The sequence below is a fragment of the Plectropomus leopardus genome, chromosome 7 (genome assembly GCF_026936395.1).
Source record: "Plectropomus leopardus strain MGB_pleo_1.0 chromosome 7, ASM2693639v1, whole genome shotgun sequence".
In the NCBI taxonomy this organism is placed as follows: Eukaryota; Metazoa; Chordata; class Actinopteri; order Perciformes; family Serranidae; genus Plectropomus; species Plectropomus leopardus.
Window position 1 is genome coordinate 12467550 of NC_142182.1, and position 13282 is coordinate 12480831.

Here is a 13282-nt window from a genome sequence, read left to right on the forward strand (position 1 = left end):
CCCTGTGGATGTTTCCTTAGAAGACTCACTTTAATTAAGACCTACCAAACCTACTGTTACAAGTGTTGATCTTTCCATATTTCTCTCTCCTGGTAATCATGCATGCATGAGTGTGGTGAAAGTTTGTGTGTGTGTGTGGGGGGGGGGCAGGCCTGTCGGGGCAGTCTAGAGTTACATTAACATGCAGTAGGTAGGAGGTGGCAGCGGGGTCAGGGGTCACGGTATCCTGACAAACAAATGAGCCACCCAGTGAGGAAGTCAACAAGAGATGCTTTCCCCTGAAGCCCCGGGAGCCCTAGCAACAGCAGCTGCTGGCAAACATGTGTGTGACAAATGTGCCATCTGAACCAATGACAGGGTCTCAATCATCACCATATGGGGTTGCCACACAAACATGTCACACAAACACAGCAGAGAGACTGCAGGGGGTGAAGAGAAACAGAGGAGGGGGAGGCAGCAGACACAATAAAAGATAACGAGGCAGATATTGATATGTCAAGCGTTGATCTTATGGGAAATGCAGAAACATGGATAAAAAACTGCTTTAAAGGCTCTCTGGTGGTCTGATTGCAACACAGACACTCACAGCTGAGCAGACAGCTTCATTAAGGTTAAATGTTATGATGACTTCCCCTGTTGGGAAAATCATGAGAGATGCTGCTGTTAGCTGGACTGCAATCTAGCAGGTTTTACTGTAGGGTCTATTTTTGACCAGAAAACAGTCAAATGACAGCCTCCCCCTGCCATTTTATCCCACTTAAATCCCCCTTTAATACACACTGTCCTGACTGACAGACCAGATGAGGCCAAACTGGAAATCCAAACGCACAGCATTGCTTTCTTTTTCTTCTGGTTTCCCACAGAAGAATTTTTATATCACTTTCTATATCCCCCCTGATAATTCTCCTGCGTTCACCTCCAAATCTACGCTGTGTTATACCCACAATGTTCTCAATCAGTCAGTCTGATTCTCCACACTCTCATTTCATAACTGTATTTGCCTCAGCCTTCTGTCTGTCCTCTATCTCGTGCTCTTTTTGTATTTTCCTCTCTCTCTTTCTCTCCCCCTCTCCAGCTCTGGAAAGTACATTCGCACAGTTCAACAGTGACACAAGGACCGTCTCCTTCATGGCAGACCATGCTTGTGTTTTTTCAATTAAGCCGGGCTCCTGTACACTATTCATTTGGGAAACCATAATTCTCATGGCCCAGCAGAAACTAATGGAAAGTCGCTTAGGTTTTTTTTCCGGGAGAGGTATCGGAAAGACCCATTCCCTAGAAGCGTGCCTGACTGGTGGGGATGGAGAATAAAACTGTAGGAACACTGTCTGCAAGAGTGAGGGAGGTGTTGATAGGAGGTGAAGGCCTCACTGAGGGGTATCAGGGTGCAAGAACTCATGGGGTGAATGGGAGCAGGAAGGAGGTGAGTGAGAGAATACAGATGGATGGATTTCCGAGGGAATGTGGATGAAAGTGAGTGAGTCGCAGGCCGGATCTGAATTGCCCAGCGGGGAGGAGGACAGATCCACTGAAATCACTTCAAAGCCTGGTGTCACTGGGCTGCAGATGAGTACAGACTGTCTCCTGTCCTTTTTTATTTACAGGGATGAGCCCCAATAGCCTGTTGCATACTTCAGCCTTAAACAGCAATCAACAGTGCAAATAAATATCTCCACACGTGCTCTCTCTCTCTCTCTCTCTCACATACACACACAGGTGCAGCACTATAGGAGATTTAACAGCTCACTTAAAATTAGAGGGTCTCATCACTGTATGGCTGTATATTACACTAGCGCAGACCAACAATAAAAGTCAATAGAGTGACAGTAAATTTTACTTGACAACAAAAGCAATTGTGGAAACAAAGCGATTTCTCAGAGAACATCCACATCCAGTCAGCTGTTACTAAGCTCCTATCCCATAACTGATGTTCCAGCTTCCTTTTTCCAGAACGTCTCAGCCCGTCTGAACTTCTTCCTTGCCTGACCAGTAGAAGCCATTCATCACCATTAACATAAACCTTTCACTGAATGCTGACTCAGTCAGCATTCACACATAAACAAGAAAAAACGTGCAAAGACACACACACATACAGATATATTCATGTGTGCATGCTCACACATTCACAAACACACACCTACCTACTATTGCACATACAGTATGTGCGCGCACACGCACACACACACGCACTCTCAAAGTGGGAGGGACCTACATTGGACAGCCCCCACAACACTACACCCCCCACCACAACAATCAACAGAGACAGACAGACAGTAAAGGAGAGCAGTGAAAGAGAGAGACAGGCAGGAGCAGCACAGGAGGAGGACTCGGTCTCAAGTCTTACCTCAAGAGTTATGCTGTGGAGCCGATACAAGGGAAAGCCTCATGACTGTAGCGGTCTCTCTTAGACTCGGTCTCTTTGTATCTCTCAGCTGTGGGGGACAGGCGCTCACGCGCAGGCAGCGCTGCGCAGAGCAGAGGGGAGCTCGGCACACTTTACAGGCAGAGAAAGCAGTGGAGCTGCGCAGACCCCGGGCCCGTCCGCTCACACTCTGCCTTCTGAGGATGAAAAGAGAAGACTTCATTACCAGCTGCAGACCACGCCTCCACCCCTCCAATCTCCCTCCTCCCTCCCTCCTCCCAAGCCCTCCCTCCCTCACTACCTTCCCTTCCACACTCCCAGCCAGTAGCACGCTCCAGCCCCTGTCCCAGCCAAGAGAGGCAGGGGGAGCAGACTGCCAAAGAAACCCTCCCATCCCGACTGGCTGCCAGTGCTGCGCAGTGCACAGAGAGAGAGGGACAGAGAGAGATGAGGAAGGAGGTGAAGAGACAGAGAGATGGTATAGAGCATAGTGGTATGCCGCAAGCTGTTATTTGTTTTGAATTTTTCTGTATAATTCCTCTGAGTTCTTTTAACAGTTTTGCCAGTGAAGCACCAAAAATAAGTCGGGGAGGTTGAAATGTGTGTGAGAGGTATGGTAGGTAAAGTGAAGAGGGAAAGCTGAGGGAGGGGAATTAAATTTGGACCAAGTGAGTGAGGCAGCAGAGATTCACTTAAGGGGGGGGGGGCAGAGGGAAGGACACAGACAGGCAGGCAGACGGAAAGAAAAACACAGACACACTCGGAGAGAAACACAGAGCAGGATGGGTGATCAATTTGACAGTTTTAGGGAGAAAAGCAAAAAGAGACGAGACATATTTAACCAGGGGTTGTTGGAAGTTCTAATTAAGACTTACTGTATGAAAAGATCACATCAAAAGAGTGAAGAAAGAGAGTTGAGTCCCAGGGGGTGGGGACAATGTCTGTCTCTGAGTGTTTGTGTGTCTATAAACCTGTCTCTAAGTCTTACCAACTTAAACGGCTAACATCGTCAACACCCAAAATAAGGATGACAGTTTTTGTCCATCTTCAGACTGTCTTCCCCCTCCTTCTCATCCTCACTGCTTTTTTTCTTCTTATGCCAAAATGAACTCTCTCCCCATCAGACAGGGAAAACAGGCATAAAAGCACTAGCTGTTTACTGTCTGTAATTATGAGGGGCTGGGTACGCACAACCCAGGCAGGCTTTGCACCCTGCCCCCAGTGCCACCACACACAAACCTAGCTCTACCAAGTCTGCCAGTTTAAACCCAGCCATAGCACAGACAGAGAGGTGCAAAGAAAAAGAAGAGAAGGATAAAAACTGTGACTTTTAAGTTTCAGATCAACTTGTAAATAGAAAAAATGTGTTGGGAAAGGGGAATTCACTCAACTTTAGTGAGACACAGTATAGTATATTCTAAACCACTTACAGTTATGGGTTCACTGGAGGTCAAACTGTTTTGTAGGTTCTTTACAAGAAATACCAAAAATGAAAGTAGTGATTTTCCCAAGAATCTAAGAGAGCTAATCTGCTGGTGAATGCTGTAGGTCAGGCTCCAGTGCATAGAATGACAGTTGGGCCTTGATCCTGCTGAAAATTAAAAAGAGACGTCACCGCAGAGCATCACTACATCCACCAGGACCGCCACTATTGCATATGGTGTCCCGTTTGAAGTACTTTCACAGAAAAAGACAGCCAGGGCTTTGAAAAATGTTACACAAGTTTAAGATAAAGGGGTAGTTTCCTTATTGCTCAATAGGAATAAGCAAAAGAAAGCAGGAAAAACAGTATTCTTAAACAAAATGATTAGGATTGCACAGGATGGAACAAAATGACCCAAAAGTCTGTGTAATGCAGTAAAAGAAGGAGCAACTTTTTTTGGCAGCACATGACGAGGTAAGCAGGGATTATACAGATCTCTGACGATCTCCCACACTAGCATTAACACCTACACAGACCCCCTCTGTGGCATAATGGTGTCAAATTTACACAGGTCCACAAAACAGTACTTAACGTTATGGGCTGCCTTCATTGTAGGCTGCGAAAGCCAAGGCCTGGGATTGGGGCTTGAGTCCGTTGGAGTGGGTTAGTCGAGGGACGGCAGAGAAAGGGGAGACAAACTCATTTTAGTGCTCTTTACTGCTAAGAAACAGTAATCCTCCAAAACCAGAGCCACGGGCAGCCCTTCTGTGGTATTTTACGTCTTTAATCTAGAGCTTTAGTGACAGAAAAAAGCTAATCCAACATCTGAAAGCTGGTGTTTGTTTACTGTCTACTATGTATTCAAGTGTTGTCATTACCATAACCATAGTAAATAGATAAAAATAGCACTAAGTGTCCATATAATAGGGAACATTTGAAGAGTAATGACAGGCTGTCAGCCACAAATAGCAGCAATAGATATGATTGCGTTTCAGGATCTAAATCTGGGATTTAGGACTGAGGTGGAATTTCCTGAGAGGACACAATATTTCTTTCTAGCCACTAGGGGTTGAGTTGAGCTGTAATGTACATACAGTCCATTTACAGACAGGGATGAAGTTTGGTTCTTCTTTCTCACTTTGCTGTCTGTTTGTGTTTTTGGGAGGAGGAACATTTGTGCCTCTTAATTTCATAACTGAGATTACAGTATCTTGCTTTATTTTTTTTCAGGGGCTCTTTTTCAAGAGCAATCCCTCCCACATTTATTTCAGTATTTCATATAATCCGCTTCAACAGTCCGAGGACCCAAACGAAAGCCCTCTTTACACGAGGCTGCACCATTGGGCTGATACAAAGACCCATCTTTACTCTGCCTTTGCAATTTTACACAGAATTAAACAACAGCGGCATCATGCCACTCCAGCGTGTGATTTTAAGTAATATGCCGGCATCCCAAAAGCAAAAGAAGCAAGACCCAACAGTGTCAGCCTCTAAGGTGATACATAAAATACGTGTCAGCAGCCCTTTCTAAACAATAACAAATAATTTGTGGAAATTTTCAGCCGCTGTTCATCTTCTTTAAGTTGGCTGCTGACTGCTACTGACTGCTACTGGCTGCCCAACCTGCTGGGTCGTTCCTCTTAAACTGACACTGTTTTGTCACTGTAACTACCCACGTTGCTGTTGTTGTATCAAAATGTATTACCCCCTTCAAAGAGTGTTTCCCCCTTTTATTGCGTAGCGCCCCCTCGATGGTTAGGGCTAAGGTTTTGATTTAGGTTAAGTAAAAGGGAACATATAGACAGAGAAGCAGTCTCCCACAAAACAACGGCTTAAAGGTGAGACAATTCTGGCCCCCATTTCGCGAACGTAACTGTTATAAAAAATTTACTAGGCGGCACATCGGTGCGATATTCCCGCTTTGACATGCTACACGTGTGTTGAGAATGCCGTGTGCTGCTTATGGCAAAAATCTTTATGTTACAAACAACAGATCTCAATAAGAGGTCTTCAGGCTTGAAAAAAAGTGAACTTTAGCCACACCAGAAAATGAAAAATATCTTCCTGACTGCTTAAACCCTAAAAGGACAACATTAAATATCAAAGTAAGGGAATGTATGGGTTATTATTTAAACACCACTGGGTTAAAATACCCTTTATGCAGAGCAGGATGGGGAGAAGAACAACATCATCATCTCACAGGAACTTCATGTTACAGAAAAGCCAAAACAGGCCGCTGCTGTGATTGGATTTCAAAAGCCACTCTAGCTGTCGGGCATCATACACATTTGGCAAAACAACCACGCTGGGCTGGGCCAACAGTACTTCAGCACAAAATGGAACTTCTTAACGCCAATAACTCCAAGAATAGTTTGTGGTAAAATCACGTAGGCATGCAAGTAATGGCACAACAACTTTACAATAGGACTTAAAGTGCATGCAGTGCAGCAGAGACAACTCGCCTTTGGATGGCAGCTGGAATCATATTAGACTTCAGGATTCAATCAGAGGTTGTTGTGAAATTGAAATTTCACTCTTAACGACCTGAATTGAAAGCAGAGTCGAGGCAGATGGAAAGAGAGGGGACTTTTTGTGTTCTTAACACAGAAAACCTTTGTGAGATGTATCAAAGTGAGGCAGCCTGAGATCGACTCCTCATTTCCAGGATGAATATGGAGATTGTTTAAACCCAGCCCTGCGGCCTCTGCATATCAGGGCACCAGTGGCTTGTATTAAACTAGTCTATGCAAGTATTTTTAGTTCATGCTAAAAAACCACAGATTTATACTTTACCCTTAAGCCCATATTCTCACTTTGCCAACTGTCTAAGGTGTCTAAATGGAGTCTCTCTCTCTCTCTCTGTGGCAGAAAAGTCACATAAAACACCAATGCTAAACATATAAAGTGTTTTAATGACCTTGGAGTATTCTAAGCTCCCCTCGGGGAGTAATACCTGGGTCAAAAAACTAATTAAACTGTGACCTTTCTGGAGGCAACCTGCAGGTAGATATTTATTGAACTACTGTAGAGGTATTGCTAAATATATTCCCTAATGCTAAATATAGCAATGAGAAAACCTGTCTGATAATCACATTCCATAAAGCTACACATCAGCTTCTTTTCTGCTAAAAAAAAAACATAGGGAGACAATATTTAGGAACCAATGCTGGACTTAGAAAATAAGAATGAATCAATGTAGCCATGGCCAGACGTCAGTGGAATCAAGTGTAGTAGTTTGGCTGTATGCCACAATAGTTGGTGCACTGTGTAGTGCACACACAGTCATCACTCTGTGGTAACCAGAGCTGCGTCTTGAACAAGACTTGACAATGAAGTTCTTAACTGCTAAAGAAAAGATCAAGCCTCAGGTCTTGTGTTTTATTCAATAATTACTAGCTTCATGGCACTGGAAGAGTAGTAAGAGTACAGTAACAGTTTTTCTTCTGAGATATAAAAGCCACACTAGCTGTGAGAACATACAGTACCAGGGTCGTTTCGGGTCATGTCACTAGTACACTCAGAGCCTAAATGAAAAGCTTCCCCACTGCCACCCACACCAACAGTCATGTAACTCCTAATTAGGGGAAGGCTGACTGTATTACTTGACTCACTGACTGCTACACATCTGAAATATCCCATAAAAACACTTTTATTAACAACAGGGATCTACAGCATTTTACAAAGTAGATCTATGAGTGTATTGTGCATTTATGCCCTGACCCCAGTAAAATGAGACTGTGGGTTTCAGCTCAGACACAGGTGATGGTGGCTAACCAAACATCCATTCCCTCCCTCTGTCTGTGCAGCTTTTGGGCTCTGGAGCTGCCGGGCTGAGTGGCCAGCCTCAGCTCTGGGAATTTCGCACCTACAATGGCCATTACCAGAAGAGCAAAGCCCATCACACCCTGGTGTGCCATTTCTGACCCAGAAAGCCCAGCGGCCACGAACGCATGCGCTCCCCCAGGGCAAACACGGGGCACCCCAGCCAGTGTAGACTTAGCAGCTTGGCGATGTGTACTCGCCCAGCCATGTGGACCAGGAGTGATGATGTTCCCAGGGAGATAAGGTGTGGGGGGGTTTGGAGCTGAGAGGAGTTGAGGCTGGATCGGGGGGGATAGAGGTGGAAGAGTTAAAGAAAGGGGAAAAGGTTCACCTTTGGTGCATCATCTCCTTGGAGGGGCAAAGTTGAAAAACTTATATATATATGCTTATATATATATAAAAGTCAAACATTTTTTCAAAATAATTAAAATAGCTTTAAGGCAAATTATTATTGCCAGACAAGAACATCTTTATTTAAAAAAAACTTAATTTCTATAAATGGTTCTTACCATGTATGCAGTTTGGTATTGGAGGTGCTCTGATTTCTGTTTGTAGTGTGTTTAGAAAAGTGCTGACCAATCATGATTGAGTGGCAAAAGAACAGTTTGCTTGGAAAGCAAAAGAGGCAGAAGAATTGGCCAAAATTCAATCTAAGAATCCATCAGTGATTATCCGATGACTATTCAGCTTTTAATTAGCTTTAGCTAATTAGCCCCTCCACCACTGCAACCTCAACATCTCTACTTTCTGCATCACTACATATAGGGCACACAACTCCTTATGTTGCCCCTGAATTATGGCAAGCGTTCATCATTGAAAATGGGTGTAATTCCTTGGAATGCTGTATGCATAGTATTTACAAGATTACCATCCCCTGCATTGAGTTTTTTAAAAATAAGCAACCCTTTTTACAGGAAATGTTCAGTCTACACTTCTTAAATGCATACAGTCTCTTTAAAAAAAAATAAATAAATAAAACTAATGTAAAAAATATGGCTTACAAACAATTGATTTTTAAAATCTGATTAATCGCAGAATTTCAATAGTTAATCGCGATTATTTGCATTTTTTATCACGTTTACAATTCCATATGTTGCATTTCAAAGCAGTTTGCTTTAAAGTCCATGTTGACAGGGTAAAACAATTCTTACCAGTTTCATTTGATTAGGAAACATATGACAGCAAAGAACGGCATGGGACTAGCATAAAGTGGGCACGTCTGTAAAGGCGAGACTCATGGGTTCCCATAGGACCCATTTTCATTCAGATATCTTGAGACAAGAGGTCAAGGGACCCCTGTGAAGATGCAAGAATTAGACCTATCTTTGAAGCATCTTTGTGTGATTAGGTTTAGAAAAAAATAACTCCACTGACATTTGATTTTGCAGACATGGACAGTGGTCTCCAGGGTGAAAGTCCGGAGTTGGTTTGACTCACCCTTCTTCCCCATCCCATGTGGACAGATGCCTTATGTGTGTCGATGTCTGATGCTGAAAGGCCACTGACCTACGTCAGTTGATGTCAGTATTTGACAAACTGGGAGTGGGACCAGGTTGGATGAGGGGTCACAGAAACACATTGACTGTAATAGGTCAAAAATCAGTGACAACAAGTCGTTGAACTACACCATCACAAAGCTCAATTGTCATACCATCGCAGTTGCATCTCATACCAACATGCCAAAGTGTCAGTATTTGACCAGTTGGGAGAGAGACCAGGTTGTTTGAAACACAAACTGTTGAAGAAAAGGATCTTTCTTTGCTTGTTTCATGTCTAATTTTTGTCAAATATTTCTTCATGGAGCATCTTGGTAGCTGAGTGGTTACAGCATACGCCACATTACCGCAATGTACCGTGTTGTTTTGTTGCATGTCATTCCCCTTGTGTCAAACAAAGAAAGAGAGGTTTAAAAAATCTGCATTTACTCAGCACAGGAGAAAAAAGGAGTTTTTATCCTAAAACATTTAAAAACCTCAACCCATTTGCTAATAATGTTCACACAGTGAAAACAAGATAATCACTATGCTGTGCCTTGCTAGACCAGTGTCTCAGGCTAAACTGTAGCTAATTGAAGGGTTACAGACCCAAAATGTCATTTATGCCTGCCGAACAATGATAAAGTGATGAAGTTAAATACTAAGACATATATCAATGTTTCTTCTCTGGGTTTCATCTTGTGGTGCCTTTATTTTGTCTTTATTAAGGCGTCTGGGTTGAAATAGAGAAGGGTGGATAGAGCTGCCATTGAACTGTAGCAGAGCCACAGCAAACCAAACACAGAGATGCCCGGCCCTCATCTGCACAAATAGGCCTTTCAATCCTTCCCCTCACTTTTGTCCCATCAATACTTCACTCTTCATGGAGACCAAAGCCACCAACTCCAACCTTCCCTCTGCCCCCTCAAAACTCACAGAGAGGTGAATGGTTTCTACTGTACCTTCCACCACTCCCCTCTCTGTGGGGCAGAACACATTTTGACAGGCCTGTATTTATGGCTGGCTGGAGTCGTGTTGGAATGAACCATGAAAAGGACCAAAATCATCTTGCTGGATGTTCATTTATATTGAGCGCCGGTCAGCTGTGTGTGTGGCCTGTATAGCGAGAATGGGGCTTGTGTGAGTGAATGAGTGGGAGTGGAGGATTAAGATAAGCCCTCTAATGAGCAACAAAGTGTGCTTGTTATTCTGTGGTTATTATCTGTCTGTATGGATGAAAACGTTACATGTTTTCTCTGTTGAGACTGACATCCTGTCTGGCAGTATGAAGCCAAAATTAATGTTTTTTGTTTTTTTTTAAACTTGTCTAGCTATATGAGTGGGTCAGAAATCTACTTGCCCAATTTTTACTTGCTCCTTTTCATTTTTTTTAAATTCATGAGCGCTCATGAAATAACAACAACAAAAAAGAATAGTTATGTTGTGTCATTTTTTGGACACTTGACTTGAAGCCAATATTATTGGGGATTTTTTTTTTAACTTGTTCAGTCATATGAGTGGGTCAGAAATGACTTGCCCAATTTTTACTTCCCCTTTTTCCATTTTTTTTATTCATGAGCGCTCATGAAATAAAACAACAAAGAAAAAAACAAAGAAAAAAGTTAATAGTCGTGTTGTAACATTTTTCGGACACTTGACGTGCCTCTGCCTTGCTCTTGAACTTGCAAAATACTTAATTAGAGTTTCACCCACATCCTCTAACACTACCCAACTAAACTCCTGTTTCCAGGATAATTTGCTTCAGCTCATAAACTTTGCATTTACCATAGGTTTTTTTACCTGCTGCTGTTTTCTCGCAAGTGCCCAATCAGTAATGTGCATGTGCAACTCTCAAAAGCGTTGAGAAGGAAGCAAAATAGCTCACTCCTTACTTCCGGTGTCAACTTTGGAGAAAACAATGTGTTAAATTATTTTTTACTACTTGTCCAATTGGGCAAGTGAGTTGCTAGATTTACTAGCCTGATGTGGCATTTTACTTGTCCTGGGCAATTAAGCAAACCATTTGTTGAGCCCTGTATGGTATTAAAAGATTATAAATACAAATGCATGTAAAAAAAAAAGTCATTGATCACTGTTATCATTAATCCTTTTCATATGAGCCTTGAAGAGATACTTTTCCTGTGCCACTCAGATTGAAAAGACGAAGATCAAATTCCGCAAAACTGCAATTTAAACTTCAGTCAAAGCTGATGTAAGACTTCGGAAACCTGAGTTGTTTAAATTGAATGGGGTTCTTCCAAATTCACAATATATATTTTTTGTTTTGTCCCATACAGTGTTCCTTGTCTAGGTGTGGTGGAGGGATAGTTACACACACACAAACAGAGGGAATTTTAAATGACTGTAACTTTGGAACATATCTACTTGATTTAACTAACTCGGGCTTGTATTAGTTTCAGCTGGACTTCAGAGGACTTTTTTTCATGGCCAGTATGGACAGGATGAATGATTACTGTGACCAATAACTCTCTCAAACTCTTTCATATGTTCATTGAACATATGGGCCTGTGAATGCTTGGAAAAATGTGAACCTATCCTTTAATTATAAGCACTGTAAACTTTACGCAATGTTAAGCTTGCAATAAGACATATCTGGCCTATAAGGCAAAAGAAGGTCACAGACTTAAAGCAAATGCTTATGACTCATCTAATTTGAGACCAGTGTTGTATGTGTTTCTGCAGAATGTCATTTATAATTTGTTGCACTGAAGCTGCTTGAGGAGTCATCACATTATCTGTTAGAGTGAGGCTAGCCTCAACATATCCTTAAGTGACCGCAGAATTTACAAGAATTCTAGATTAATTGCATACACCAAGTTTTACCATAACAAATACATGAATAATCTTCTTGACAAAGACATACATATTAATCATATCACATTTTGGAGTAGAATTCCAGCACGCACACACACAAGCACACACGCACAAGCTGCATGCATCACCCCATGAATCCTTCACTGTCTCAGTGGGTGTGTGGTAACAATGGGAGCTGGGGTGAGCTAAGGCAGACTTCTCTGGTCCTTCTCCACATAAACCTTTAATATGAGGCCTCCTCAGCACCAGTCGGCCATCTAAAGGCACTGTACCCTGTAATTGACCTTAAAAATACTTTCCGTGGAGGTCGGCAGCCATGTCATTGGCCTTCGGCCCAAGCAGCGGCCGCATCTCCCCAGCCCAGAGGAGCCTGGGAAGGCCTCACAGGGTATATTTAGTGGCCCTGTCCTTTGAGTGAAGCAGGAGATGCAGATAATGCCAGTCTGTATATAAAACCACTCCGCCGCCCACGAGCGGGCCTCTCACAGGCACATTTCCCTCTCCCACGGGGATGTGTTTCCTGAGGTCAGAGGTCGGATATATGCAAGACAGGTGAATGTACAAACACAAGAGACACTGACCAGAATACTCCTCTACTGTGAAGGAGGGGCGTGCCAACTTTTTGTCCCTGTAAGGCAGGCTTGTTGTTGGATACAGACAGTTTGAGTGCCACACACAGCTTTGTCGTTGCATTGTGTTGATGCTGTACCATTCACCAAGCGATACAGACATTTGCCAGTGTGGCTTTCATTTGCCAGTGTGGCTTTCAGAGTTAATATGCATTTGCACAGAAAAAATTGCTGTGATGTATCAAGACAAGTAAGCATGTGCCAACCCGCGATGACATGCATCAAGACACTGCCTGTGTGTGTTACCGTTTCATATACATCAGTCCCACTGTACAGAGTGGGTGGAGGAGCTCCAAAGAGGAGGAAAGAAAACAAACTGATAAATTTGTCTGATGTCACACCTACTGCCAGGGTGGTGTCCAATGCTCTTATTTCATTTCATGAATAAATCAGTGTTCATACTACAACACACACCTCCCACAGTTTAGCTCAGATTGTCCTGAGCAGCTGTAGCCGGCTGACCAAAGATGCTGTGGAGATTGAGCCTGAGCAGTAGTAGCTTGACGTTATTTCATGACAGGTGACAGCAAGCTGTAGTGGCATGAAACTAGAATATTGTTAACATTATTTGATAGAAAGATGATCAAACTATTAGGAGCAGAATATAGAACTTGCAGAAAGAAAAGGAGAAAAAAGTAAAAATATAAAAGTCTCACACTATTAAAACTTTGATGACAAAGGGTAGCACATACTAATGATATCCTGATACACATCAGCCTGCTATGTCAACTTGTTA

The 13282-nt window shown here is 42.8% G+C and overlaps 1 protein-coding gene across 1 annotated transcript in view; it reads right to left on the reverse strand.

Annotated features, from left to right (window-relative positions):
* The window catches only part of znf469 (zinc finger protein 469), a 225122-nt gene that overhangs the window by 42434 nt on the left and 169406 nt on the right, over nucleotides 1-13282 (reverse strand). Inside the window, 1 exon segment of the mRNA XM_042496092.2 lies at nucleotides 2345-2559. The gene's annotated coding sequence lies outside the window, so the exon portion shown is untranslated.